Source organism: Hemitrygon akajei, chromosome 7, assembly GCF_048418815.1.
Source record: "Hemitrygon akajei chromosome 7, sHemAka1.3, whole genome shotgun sequence".
NCBI classification, from domain to species: domain Eukaryota; kingdom Metazoa; phylum Chordata; class Chondrichthyes; order Myliobatiformes; family Dasyatidae; genus Hemitrygon; species Hemitrygon akajei.
The window spans coordinates 177,506,901-177,520,890 of record NC_133130.1 but is presented as its reverse complement, the minus strand read 5'-3'; the positions used below and the strand labels follow the sequence as shown (position 1 = coordinate 177,520,890).

Below are 13,990 nucleotides of genomic sequence, written 5' to 3'. Positions count from 1 at the left end.
CAAGACCCTTCGTCAGGACTAACTGAAAGGAAAGATAGTAAGAGATTTGAAAGTAGTGGGGGGAGGGGGAAATGCGAAATGATAGGAGAAGACCGGAGGGGATGGGATGAAGCTAAGAGCTGGAAAGGTGATTTGCAAAAGGGATACAGAGCTGGAGAAGGGAAAGGATCATGGGACGGGAGGCCTAGGGAGAAAGAAAGGGGGAGGGGAGCACCAGAGGGAGATGGAGAACAGGCAGAGTGATGGGCAGAGAGAGAGAAAAAAAGAAACTAACTATATCAGGGATGGGGCAAGAAGGGGAGGAGGGGCATTAACAGAAGTTAGAGAAGTCAATTTTCATGCCATCAGGTTGGAGGCGACCCAGCCGGTATATAAGGTGTTGTTCCTCCAACCTGAGTGTGGCTTCATCTTGACAGTAAAGGAGGCCATGGATAGACACATCAGAATGGGAATGGGATGTGGAATTAAAATGTGTGGTCACTGATTGTTCACTGATTCTGTTTAGTTACTGTTCTATGGATTTACTAAGTATACTTGCAAGAAGAAGATTCTCAGGGTTGTATGTGGTGACATGTATGTACTCTGATAATACATTTCATTTCAACCCTTTAAATTTGATTCTTCTTATGAAACCTAAAGTGTTCTGAAATGAACAATGGTTTTGGTTCTAAATGTTCTTGCATTACTTGCGTGGTATCAGCAAAGCCCATATCAGGTCGTTTGGTTGGAGCACTCAAACTTCTAAACAAACTGTACACTTTTCCATCCAATGCACTCAGCAAAACTGGTACTTGTACTTCTACCGTCCTGCACCTTTCCTACACCTCATCAATGACTGCATTGGTGCTGCTTCCTGCACCTCTGCTAAACTCATCGACTTCATCCACTTTGCCTCCAACTTCCATCAAGTTCACCTGGTCCATTTCCGACACTTCCCTTCCCTTTCTCAATCTCACTGACTCTGTCTCCGGAGAAAGCTTATCCACCGATGCCTATTATAAACCAATGAACACTCACAGCTACCTGGACTATACCTCCTCCCACTCTGCTACTTGTAAAAACGCCATCTCCTTCTCCCAATTCCTCCGTCTCCATCAGGATGAGGCTTTTCATTCTAGAACAAAGTAGATGTCCTCCTTTTTTCAAAGAAAGGGGCTCCCTTTCCTCCACCATTAACGCTGCCCTCAATGCATCTCTTCCATTTCACATATGTCTGCTCTTACCCCATCTTCCCACCATCCTACCAGGGATAGGTTCCTCTTGTCCTCACCTACCGCCCCACCAGCCTCCGTGTCCAGCAAATAATTCTCCGAAACTTCCACTACCTCCAACTGGATCCCACCACCAAATACATCTTTCCCTCCCCTACCACCCCTCCCCCATTTTCTGCTTTCCACAGGGATTGCTCCCTACATGACTCCCTTGTTCACTCATCCCTCCCTACTGATCTCCCTTCTGGCACTTATCCCTGCAAGTGGAATAAGTGCTTCACCTGCACCTACACCTCCCCCATCTCTACCATTCAGGGCCCCAAACAGTCCTTCCAGGTGAGGCGATACTTCACCTATGAGTCTGTTGGGGTCATATACTGTGTTTGGTGCTCCTGGTGGGGCCTCCTGTATATTGGTGAGACCCGATGTGGAATGAGAGACCGCTTTGCTGAGCATCTACACACAGTCTGCCAGAACAAGCTGGATCTCTTAGTGGCCAACCATTTTAATTCCACTTCCCATTCCCATTCTGCAATGTCCATCCATGGGCTCCTCTACTGTCGTGATAAGGCCACACTTACGTTGGAGGAACATCACCTTATATTCCGCTTGGGTAGCCTCCAACCTGATGGCATGAACACTGATTTCTCAAACTTCCAGTAATGCCTTCCCCACCTCACTTCACCATTTCCCATCCCCTTCCCCCCCCCCCCCTCATGTTATCTCCTTGCCTGCCCATCACCTCCCTCTGGAGCTCCTCCACCCCGTTCCCCTTTTTTCTTTCTTCCATGGCCTCCTGACTCTTTCTAATCAACTTCCTAGCTCTTTCCTTCATCCCTCCCCCCAAGTTTCACCCATCGCCTGGTGTTTCTCTCTCCCTCCCCCCACCTTTCAAATCTACTCCTCAGCTTTTTCTCTCCAGTCCTGCTGAAGGGTTTTGGCTGGAAAGGTCAACCATGCTACCTTGCCTGCTGATTTCCTCCAGCATCTTGTGTGTGTTGCTCAGACCTCCAGCATCTGCAGACTTTCTCTTGTTTGGTACTTGTATTTATTAGCTATTCCATTTTACAGCTCAATCCTTTCAGTATACAAAGTATAGTTATCCCTCGTGCAATCAAAGTGCATCAATTTTTTCAATGTAGCCAGCCATTTCTGCTTTTTTGTAAATTTATGATTATTATCACTGTTTACATACCCATAAATTTAGTCTGTTTTCTGCCTTTTTTTAAACTCGGCCATCTCGCTGCGCTTCAATACTTAGGTAGTCATCTTGGGTTCATTTTAAAACTTACTCGTCACTGCTGTTATGTTTTGTAACTCCAACACAGAAAACTAATCGAAATAAAAACATAAAGTTGGGAGGTAGCTTGTGTAAATTTGTTTTTACTTTCAAGCAAGGTGCACATGATGACATGGTGGCATGATGATATATGCCATTCACGTACTATTACAAATAATCCATAATTAAGCAAAGAATACTTAAACAATATATTTACAGTGCAATATTACTCAAGTATTTCTGAGATGTTAAGTTGCTGCTTGTGTTGTTCTGCTGAGCATTATAGGCATGCTACATTAGCACTGAAATGGGTGGAGACACTTGCAGGCTGCTTCCAGCACATCTGTGCACAAGGAGAGATTCAGTTTCAGATTTATTTGTAATATGCACATTAAAACATGCAATGAAATGCATTGTTTGTGTTAACAACCAGATGGTTGTTAACACAAACAATGCATTTCATTGCATGTTTTAATGTGCATATTATAAATAAATCTGAAACTGAATCTCTCCTTGTGGCAGGAACAAGTGTTAAGAGTAACACTCCCTCTATCCTTTTGTGGGTGAAGAAGTCAGACTACATAATACTCCACATCACAAGGGGTATGAAATCAATCTTCCCGAGTCAGTCACTGCTTCTCTGTTCTAAAGTGGTTGACTTTACATTATATACCATCTTTCATGTTTTCTCACTTAGCTTATCTATATTCCCTTGAAGCCTCTATATTTGCCTCCCTATTCAAAATCTCATCTGATTTTGTATCAGCAAACTTCAAAATATGGCATATCTTCTTTGATATAAATGTTTTGTTTTTGTTTTTCACACTATTCGTTCACTGTAAATTCTAGAGACTGTTGTGCATGAAAATTCCAGGAGATCAGCAGTTTCTGTGAGATTCAAACCGCCCCATCTGGCACCAACAATCATTCCACACTCAAATTCACTTAAATCATATTTCTTCCCCATTCTGATGTTTGATCTGAACAATAACTGAACCTCAAGCATTTTTGCATGCTTTTTTTGCATTGAGTTGTTGCCACGATTGGCTGATTAGATATTTGCATTAACGCACAAGTGTACCTACTAACATGGCCACTGAGTATAATGTTTTCATTATTTTAGTGATAAATTGAGAAAAATACTTAATAAAAGTATTCATTCGCACCAAGTTACATGCAACATATGGAAAATATTATTTGGTTGCATGGTTTGGTACTATCCATCCCCTTAACACTAAGGGGTAATCAAAGTATAAAATAATAAATATAAGTTATTATATACAAGAAAGTGATGGATAGAAAGAACACCTATAATATTGAACACAGGGAAACAGTAGCAAGTTGAGTGGTAGATTTTGTTAAGTCTATCTTGCAGTTATATCACTTTCAATAGGTTCAATAAGCACATTTAATGTCAGAGAAATGTATACAATATACATCCTGAAATTTTTGGAATGTTATCATTACACAGGTTCAAGAATCTTGTTAACAGAATGTTCTATTTTACATCGGAATATAGAATAGGTATAGAAGGATAAAATACAGAATTGGCAATAACATATATGATTGCTTCCTAGGAAAATACTCCTCACAGTAATTTCGGGAAAAAAACCCGTAATACCCCTCCTGGAATATATGAAAAGTACTGGATTTACATGTCAATTCTGGCACCATACTTGCATTTCCACTAATGATACTGTATTTGAAAAGGGAGCGGAAAGGCCTCGCAATATGTTCCTATGGAGAACATATCCAATCACAAAAATATTAACGCAGTAATCAGATTGTCCATAGTTCCGATTATTAATTTAACATTTATGCTTCTATATAAAAATGGACGAGACACCTATTTGATTGCCAGCATTAATTTAAAAAAATTACAAGGAACATGTGCAGGAATAATCTGTGGTGAAAGGACTAGAGAGTATAATTAACTTACAGTTTTAGGAGCAGCCGCGGGCACAGTGGCCTGACTGATCTCCAGTTGTGCTTTATCATCCTCTAATTTGGTGAAATTTGCTTTTTAATCTCTGGGAATAGAGTCCAGAAAGGGAGAGCATTCAGATTTAGGGAGGATGGGTGAAAGAGGAGACAGCGACCGCACAATAAAACTTGGAACCAAAAGTAATAGTTAAAGAGCGATTACCTTTCGAAACATACACTAAGTGCTTTGTTTGTGTCAACAGCCGACACAGTGCCGCCAGGCTTCCGGCAGCAACATAACATGCCCACAATTTACTAAACTAACTCGTCTTTGGGGAGGAACCCCACATGATCCCAGGGAGAGCGGGAATTGAACCCCGACCTTTCAGCCGGCACTGTAAGGTGTTTCGCTACCGTGCCGCCCACTGTCGTATGACTTGGTCCCTGGGCAGTAAAATAAAACACAGCGGTAATGAAGTTGATGGAAGTGCTCTAGACTGAGTAGAAAAAAAACGTGAGGACATGGGGGTGGCCAAAGATGTAATGAAGCAACTTATAAATTGAGCTGGGAGTACGAAACAAATCTGGCCATGAGAGAGTTCGTGTACAGAAGACAAAAATCAATGTGCAGTGGCTTAGAAAGAAAATACGGGGGGTGGGGGGAATATGTGTGCGGTACTTGAAATGGAGCTTAAAGTTGTCAACAAATATTTTCAATAGGAATGAACCAAAGGCCTCTTCTTGTGCCACCGTGAGGTCGCTTTAGAGCAGTGCCTCATATTCCGTCTAGATTGTCTCCTACCTGATGGTATGGTCATCTATTTCTCCTTCCAGTAATTCTTCCTCCCCTTCCCCCTTCTTTCGTTCCCTCTCTGGCCTCTTACTTCTTCTCCTCAACTTCCTATCATCTCCCATTGGTCCCCTTCCTTCCCTTTCTCGATGCTCCAATCTCTTCATCTATCACCTTCTAGGCAGTCCACCTTCCCCTCTCCCCACCTTTTTATTGTGGCTTCTTCCCGCTTCCTTGCCAGTCCTGAAGAAGAGTCCGCCCGAAACACTGTTTATTCATTTCCATAGACGCTGCCTGACCTGCCGAGTACCTCCAGCATTTTGTATGTGTTGGTCTGGATTGCCAGCATCTGCAGAATCGCGTGTTTCCAATTGAATGGGATTCATTTTAATGATATGTGGACAATGGTGTTTGTCTACTCTCTCGACCTCAAAAGTTCGGAGCCATCACAAAATGGCTGCAACCACCAATGACGGGAAACCTGGGCGGAATTTTTTTTCAAGTGGAAAAGCCGAGCGCTGGGGTGGTCCCACTCTCTCGACCTCGAAAGTCCGGGTTCATTGGTACGAGTAGATGTGAAAAGTTGGGGTCTTTTTTGATTGCAGTGGGTGCCAGTGACTTTTTTCCCGTCCTTTTCAGGGGTGCCCTTCACTCTCCACGGAGTGTTGCAGAACCGCTGTTCAGGTCGTTGGATCTGACTTCACATGCTAGGACAGGCATGTCCCTATCTCACCGGGTGATGGCTCCCCGGCCACCCTCACCTGGTTTAGCCCGCCTGTCGAGGCAGTGTACCCAGTTGTGGACACTGTTGCATGCAAACAGCTACTTCGAGCCACAGGTGAGATTTGAGTGCCCGGTGAGGAGTAAAGATGAGCGAGCTGTCCCAGGAAAGGCACGACAATCAATATAAGTAATCAATATAAGACTATTGCACAGTACTGTAGTAATGTTATGTAACTGTATTGCATTGCACTGCTGCCGCAAAAAAAAAACCATGACATACTGTACATGAGTGATGATAAACCTGATTCTGATATGGGTCTTTATTGTGGACTGAGAGTGGGAAGGGGGCAGGGAGAGGGGGAATCATAGTTGGGTAAAGGGGAAGATAGAGGTGAGGGAGTGTAACGATCAATAAGCCAATTGCTTGGAATTAAATGACAGTGCCTGGTGTCTCAGGGCTGGGTGCACCTGCGGCACCCCTTCTCTGCCACCTGTTCCACACCCCTCCCGCGGGGCTCCATCCTGGCCATTCCCAACATACTTGGCTCCCGCCAGATTTACAAACTCGCCCTTTGCTCCACGTTAACAAATACAGTAGGTATCGTGCAAAATTCTTAGGCACACTACCTCTGTATCTGCGCCTAAGACTTTTGCACAGTACTATATAGGTAATACCCCTAATCTTGAAGGCGCTAGAAGAGCAATCACGAGAAAATCTGCAGATGCTGGAAATTCAAACAACACACACAAAATTCTGGTGGAACACAGCAGGCCAGGCAGCATCTATAAGGAGAAGCACTGTCGACGTTTCTGGCCGAGACCCTTCGTCAGGACTAACTGAAAGGAAAGATAGCAAGAGATTTGAAAGTAGTGGGAGGAGAGGGAAATGCGAAATGATAGGAGAAGACTGGAGGGGGTGGGATGAAGCTAAGAGCTGGAAAGGTGATTGGCGAAAGTGATACAGAGCTGGAGAAGTGAAATGATCATGGGACGGGAGGCCTAGGGAGAAAGAAAGGGAGGGAAGCACCAGAGGGAGATGGAGAACAGGCAGAGTGATGGGCAGAGAGAGAGAGAGAAAAAAACGAACAACTAAATATGTCAGGGATGGGGTAAGAAGGAGCATTAACGGAAGTTAGAGAAGTCAATGTTCATGCCATCAGGTTGGAGGCTACCCAGCCGGTATATAAGGTGTTGTTCCTCCAACCTGAGTGTGGCTTCATCTTGACAGTAGAGGAGGCCATGGATAGACATATCAGAATGGGAATGGGACGTGGAGGCGCTAGAAGAGCCTCTGCAGACCCTAAAATAACTGCAAGATCTGGAGTAATGTCATGTTCGAATACCCGAATGCTCTCTCGACACCGGGCCCAAATCGTGAAACTCCTCGTCACTATACCAAGACGGGAGCATCACCTTCACACTGCATTCTGGTGATACAAACAAGTCAAGTCTTCAAAAGAGTCATTCAAAATCAAGGTGCATATTAAAATAAAGGCGCCTTTGCAAAGGGATAAAAGTGGAAACAAAAACAAAGTGAAAAGAAATACTAGCAGAAGTATTCAAATACCCGTTATAACTATTGCCTTATACAAGGCAGAGGAGGATCTGGATATTGTATATAGGTAAGTGTTGAGGTGCAGTCAGGTTGCTAGGTAATGCAGGTAAACAATGGTCACCAAGTGTGGCATAGTGACAGCTGAAATTGTATCCGCTTAACGTAACAAGCTAGGCAAGTTGGAGGGAAAAACGTCCACTCAGAACACAAAAAGACAACGGACTGAGATAAGGATTTGGGAATAATCCGGAATCCATTTCTCAAAGATTCAGGTAGGGTGCCGGGCAACAGTTATTTCATAAACAGTGGCGCAAAATCAAGGTGAAATATAATCAGACACAAACATTGTGTTACATGCCTATATTATCAGAAGCAACCTTTGGGTACACCCCATCAAAGTCGTCGCGTTTTACTACATTTAACTAAGGTCGTACCAAATCAAATTAGATTTGTCTCAACCCCGTAACGAAAGCGTTGTAAAATTATTTTGTATAGGAAGTTAGCACTTGTTTGCCCGTTTTCCACTTGATCTTCAGTTTTGTAACATTGTCATTTAATAAAATGTTGCAAGAATTGAGCAGATGACACTTACATTTCTGAATGCGATTTTTAAAATGGGTTAATGCGATAAAATCTCCATTGTTTGCGCGGTGAGAGACTGCCACATCTGGAGCAGGTCAGCTTTACGGTCACGCGGTTAGGAGCATTGTGCAAAGTTCGTGTCCAGAATCCAGTTCCCCCCGTCCGCCCTTTCCTTAAGTTTATGGTTAGTTATGGCTTGAATAGAGAATTGTTCAAGCAGCACAGTGATATGTTATATTAACATAAGTTCTTAATCACATTTTATTTGATTTGAAGTAGACTGGCGCAAAAACCTAAATATGCGTCAGAATTCGGAGAAAGTTCACTGTAGAGCCAACGCTGTACAATCAAGCCAGATTCATTTCGGCATATAATTGAATGTAATATCTTATATTTGTAGAAATCTGGATTTTTATCCATATAATTAAATGGCTCTCACCTAATCTTTCCCAAGACGTTTTGCTAAAGTCTTAATAGTCCAGAGTGACCCCAGAAGAATCTGCAAACAAATACACTTTCTTAGGTCAAGCATTAATAATTGGCACCAAATGCCATTTATCTGTTAAATTGCCAATCAAAACCTCAGTTGATTAAGTGAGGTTGAATCAAAGGAAAGCATGTCAGGAAGGAAAAGTAACCTGCAATCAAACCCTTCCTTTTTTTAAGCTGAGATTCAAGAACCACAGATTGAAATAATTTTATTCTTTGCACAGCTTAATATTACATTTATAATGCAATGCTGTTAGAAATGTAATGTTCTGGTATTATCTGAATGGCTTACTTCAAAGTTATAAACTCAAAAATAGTTTTTTTATAGATTAGAATTGTCTGCAAGAAATTCCCAATTCCCTTTAAGTAGAAACATCCATCCTATGGGATTTAAATCAGAAATCTAACAGGCCTAGTTTCTATATTTGTAGAGAAGTTCTGGAAATAATTTTCAAAACCCAGAAGCAGGAGAAAAGAAGTCGCTTGCTCCACCAAGCCTATCTCATAGAGTACTGTGCAAAAGACTTGGGTATGTATATAGGTGCCTCAGACTTTTGCACAGTACTGTACTTGTCAACATGGAGCAGAGAACAAATTTGTAAATCTGGTGGAAGCAAAGGATAGTGAGGGTGGTGTGCCACGGGATGGATTTGGGACAGGTGGCAAAGAAGGAGTGCCAGTGGCGGGGGGGTGGTGGTGTGGGTGCAGACACACCCAGCCCTGAGACACCAGGCAAGGTTATTTGATTCCAAACAATTTGTTAATTGATCAGAATATCTCTCTGGTACTTACCACTTCCTTCACTCTCCCTTCCCCTTTTCCCAACCACGATTCTCCTTCCCACTCTCAGTCCACAATAGAGACCCATATCAAATTTATCAACACTCACGTATGTCATGAAATTTGTTCATTTTCATGGCAGTAGTACAGTGCAATATGTAAAATTACTAGAGCACTGTGCAAATGTATTAGATACCCTAGCTATATATTTGTGCCCGACTTTTGCACGGTGCTGTACTATGATACCATAAGTATATATCAAGATAGGTTACAGCTAGTTGCTAATTGGCTACTTCCTCCACATACACACTCAATTCTCCTTTCCATTAATGCCAACAGACAGACCAAGTGAAAATACCTCCTGTGTGTGTGAACTACAGAGGGGAAGGGATGCCTCGTGAACACTTCCTCCTGTAGAACTGTGAAACTGTAGTGCATAGTGAAAATCCCAAAACAGAATTTATAATAGTTCAGAGTTCAAGGTAAATTTATTATCAAAGTACGTATGTGTTACCATATACTACTGAGAGATTTTTTTTTGCAATGCATAAGTGGATTGTAAACATTAAGGATTATTTTGGAAACATTTATTAGTATGTGCTATTAAAGTAAATGATCAAAGCCAATGATAATTTTCAGTGTTGTTGAGGGAATAGGAATTGGTGAATGGTCACCAGGTTGGGCTTTTGTCTGTTGGAGCCAGAAGTAAAACTCCTCCCTGGATTCTGAAGACCAGTGACGGTTTCAACCAAGAACTTTGTACCTATGGTACAATCTATGGGACAGGGAATCATATCCTTAATAAACATCTACACAGTGCAGAAAGAGAGCATTTGCTTGAACAGAAGAGATGAGTAGACAGTAGTTGAAATACTTGAACCTTAAGTAAGTGTTTCACACTCACAATGGGAATTAAGGAAAAATATTCTTTACAGTTTTCAGAAGAACAAGCACACTTCATTAGAAATGCTTGTGTAGAGGGGACGGAAGCAGGAAGTAGCTAGGAGGTGTAGAGAAAGAAGAAGGCATATTGTATATCATGTATAGGTGGCAGGATCACTTCTTTTCAGAAGTGTAAACGATGTAGGAGTACACTTCAGAATGAAATTAATTGATCAGAGGGCCAAGAGATATCTCTGGCAGACAAGATAAAGGAGAATACTAAAAAATTCTGTAGAGCAGAAGAGTAGCTAGGAAGATGGTAAGTCCCTTTATTAAGAAGAGGGACGCCTCACGTCTTAATAAGCTGGTAAGGAAGGCGGGCTCTGTCGTGGGCAAAGTACTGGAGAGTTTAACATCGGTAGCTGAGCGAAGGGCGCTGAGTAGGCTACGGTCAATTATGGAAAACTCTGAACATCCTCTACATAGCACCATCCAGAGACAGAGAAGCAGTTTCAGCGACAGGTTACTATCGATGCAGTGCTCCTCAGACAGGATGAAGAGGTCAATACTCCCCAATGCCATTAGGCTCTACAATTCAACCGCCAGGACTTAAGAACTTTTTAAAAGCTATTATTAATGCTTTTTGAGATAGTGATTTAGATGCATATCATATTTTTTTACTGAGTTAAGTATTGTATGTAACTAGTTTTGCTACAACAAGTGTATGGGACATTGGGAAAAAAAAGTTGAATTTCCCCATGGGGATGAATAAAGTATCTATCTATCTTTAAGGATCAGTGTGATGATCTAAGTGTGGAACCACAAGAAATAGACAAGCCATTTTAGGAAGCTAAAACCAAACCATATATAAGGGCTCTGTTCATTGTACCTTATGAACAATACCAAGTACATAGTTCCCTGAAAATGGAAACATAGGTAGACAATGGAGAAATAGATATGGCAGACCAAATCATTGAATATAGGAATCAGGACATTTTGTTTACAGTTGATTCATCTACACTTGGATTATTGCGTGCAGTTCTGTTTGCATACTAGAGGAAGGATGTAATCAAGCTAGAGGATGCAGAAATATATAGAAGGACGTTGCCTGATTTGAAGGATATCAATTTTCCCTGGAGACAGCAAAGAGCCATGATAAAATTATGAGAGGTGTGGTTAGAGTACATAGACAGAGTCTGTTTCACATGTTAGCAATGTCAAAAACTAGATTTAAGGTAAAAAGAAGGTTTAAAGGGTATCTAAAGTAGTGTTGGCGAACCTACAGCCTACTTTCCCAAAATGTCATCTGCAAAGCTTTTGTTGGCACAAGTCATACAGTACTACCTCTCTATTTGTTAAAGACTACCCATTGTAAAAAGAGACATAATCATTATCTTTATTGCCAAATGAAGCAGCAAGTGATTTCTTACAATCAAACAGCAATGAAATGTCTCATGCCAGCTTGGCACCAGCTAGATAGTTGTGAGAACACTTGACATTGAAACATAGAAAACCTACAGCACAGTACAGGCCCTTCGGCCCACAAAGCTGTCCTTACCTTAGAAATTACCTAGGGTTACCCATAGCCCTCTATTTTTCTGAGCTCCATCTACCTGTCCAGGAGTCTCTTAAAAGACCCTATTTTCTCCGCCTCCACACTGTCGCCGGCAGCCCATTCCGGGCACTCACCACTCTCTGCGTTTTTTTAAAAAAAAGTTACCCCTGACATCTCCTCTGTACCTACTTCTAAGCACCTTAAAACTGTACCCTCTCATGCTAGCCATTTCAGCCCTGGGAAAAAGCCACTGACTATCCACACGATCAATACCTCTCATCATCTCATTCACCTCTATCAGGTCACCTCTCATCCTCCGTCACTCCAAGGAAAAAAGGATGAGTTCACTCAACCTAATCTCATAAGGCATGCTCCCCAATCCAGGCAATATCCTTGTAAATCTCCTCTGCACCTTTTCTATGGTTTCCACATCCTTCCTACAGTTAGACAACCAGAACTGAGCACAGTACTCCAAGTGGGGTCTGACCAGGGTCCTATATAGCTGAACCATTACCTCTTGGCTCCTAAACTCAATCCCACGATTGATGAAGGCCAATGCACCATATGCTTTCTAAACCACAGAGTCAACCTGCACAGCAGCTTTGAGTGGATGATAGGTTTTGAAATCCTTGCAGACCTGGTGTAGATATCAGTATCTGGATATAATAAACAATGTTGTTATTTTTGAATTGTCTTTTTAAAAGATTAATATTAATAATTTATTTCAATCTGTCTGTTAGACATTTATTAATAGTAATACAACAAATACATGTAAATAAGCAACAGGATTCATCTCTTTTCCTTTAAAAAGTCAATAATTATTGTTCCTAATTCATTAATCAATGATATTCTCTGTTCAAAATTACAATGGCACTTAAGAGAATTTTTTGAAGATTGTTGCTAATCTGGGCTCACATTCTCATAAAGGTTCACCACCCCTAATCCAAGGTGCATATGTTTGACATGGAGAGCAGTTGGTATCTGGAATGAGCTGCCAGAGGAGGTGATAGAGGCAGGAACACAAACAAAATGTAAGAGGTAACTAGACAGGTACTTGAATGATCAGGGCACAGAGTGTTATGGAATTAATGCAGGCAAGTGGGATTAGTGTGGATAGGTTTGATATTTATCAGGAGCACTGGGTATGCAGGGCCCTTAGCATTGTCAGTAATCCCTTCCATCTGTCCAACAATCTCTTTGACCCCCAATCATCAGGTAGGAGGAACTGTAGCTTTAGGGTAGGGGTTCTCAACCTGGGGTTCATGGACCCCTTACTTAATGGTATTGGTCCATGGCATAAAAAAGGTTGGGAATCCATGTGTTAAGACAAACTTGGAAACAGTTTCTTCCCCAAGGCCATAAGACTACTGAACTCACAGCCACCAGCCAAGTCTCATCGTGCATGAAGCACCAGTAGTGTTATACTGTTTACTTTTTAACTTGTGTCACAAATGCACCTTATTATTTGTTAATTTACTAGCAGTAATATTATTTTATATGTTATGTGTGTAAGTTGCAGTATATGTACTTGTTTCATTTGGCGGTATACATGTGTACAGATGAATGACAATAAACTTGACCTGTCAAAACAGGCACGATGGTCTGAAGAGCCTGTCTCCATGCTGTACAACTCTATGATTCAAAAAGAAATGAATAGGCAAAACAATTATAATAAGATCATGGATGTTAGACTTTATTTCAGAGTATTGGGATACAAGGTGATGGGAGCTATATGATAATGATATGAAACTCTGGTTATCCCCCATTGAACATTGGGCTTATTTTTGGACAGCACACCTAATGAAAAGATTGATGACCTTCGAGAGTACAGAGTAACAATTTATCGAATCGACACTGGAGATTAAATGTTACACACAATTTGCAAACTCGTCTGAAAATCTGTAGAGCCTATTACATTGAGGGTGTAATGTAGTTTCAGTGTTTCAGAAAATGAGTGAATTGGTGGTTTGATGAATTCTCCCTGGGGGACTCAGATAGAGGGATATAAATATTTTTAATATCATAATGCCTTTATGGGATATGAGCATCACTAGAAAGTTGCCAGCTTCTAATTCCCTTTGAGAAGATCGTGGTAAGCTGCCTTCTTGAATCACCGTTCTCATTGTTCTATTGGATTCAGACTTCCTTGATTAAGACCCAACCTCATTAAAAGAACAGCAAAATGATGAGGTGCCAATTTAAATCAAAGGTAAGAGGAGTG

General features: G+C 41.5%; 1 protein-coding gene across 5 annotated transcripts in view; it reads left to right on the top strand.

Annotated features, from left to right (window-relative positions):
• spaca9 (sperm acrosome associated 9) overlaps nucleotides 1-13,990 on the top strand; it is a 54,820-nt gene that overhangs the window by 5,132 nt on the left and 35,698 nt on the right. Inside the window, exon 1 of one of the 5 annotated variants that reach the window (XM_073052692.1) lies at nucleotides 7,644-7,753. The exons of the other annotated variants lie outside the window; for them this stretch is intronic. The gene's annotated coding sequence lies outside the window, so the exon portion shown is untranslated. Of the gene's footprint in view, nucleotides 1-7,643; nucleotides 7,754-13,990 lie in introns of those variants that run through there. 5 annotated transcript variants of the gene reach the window in all.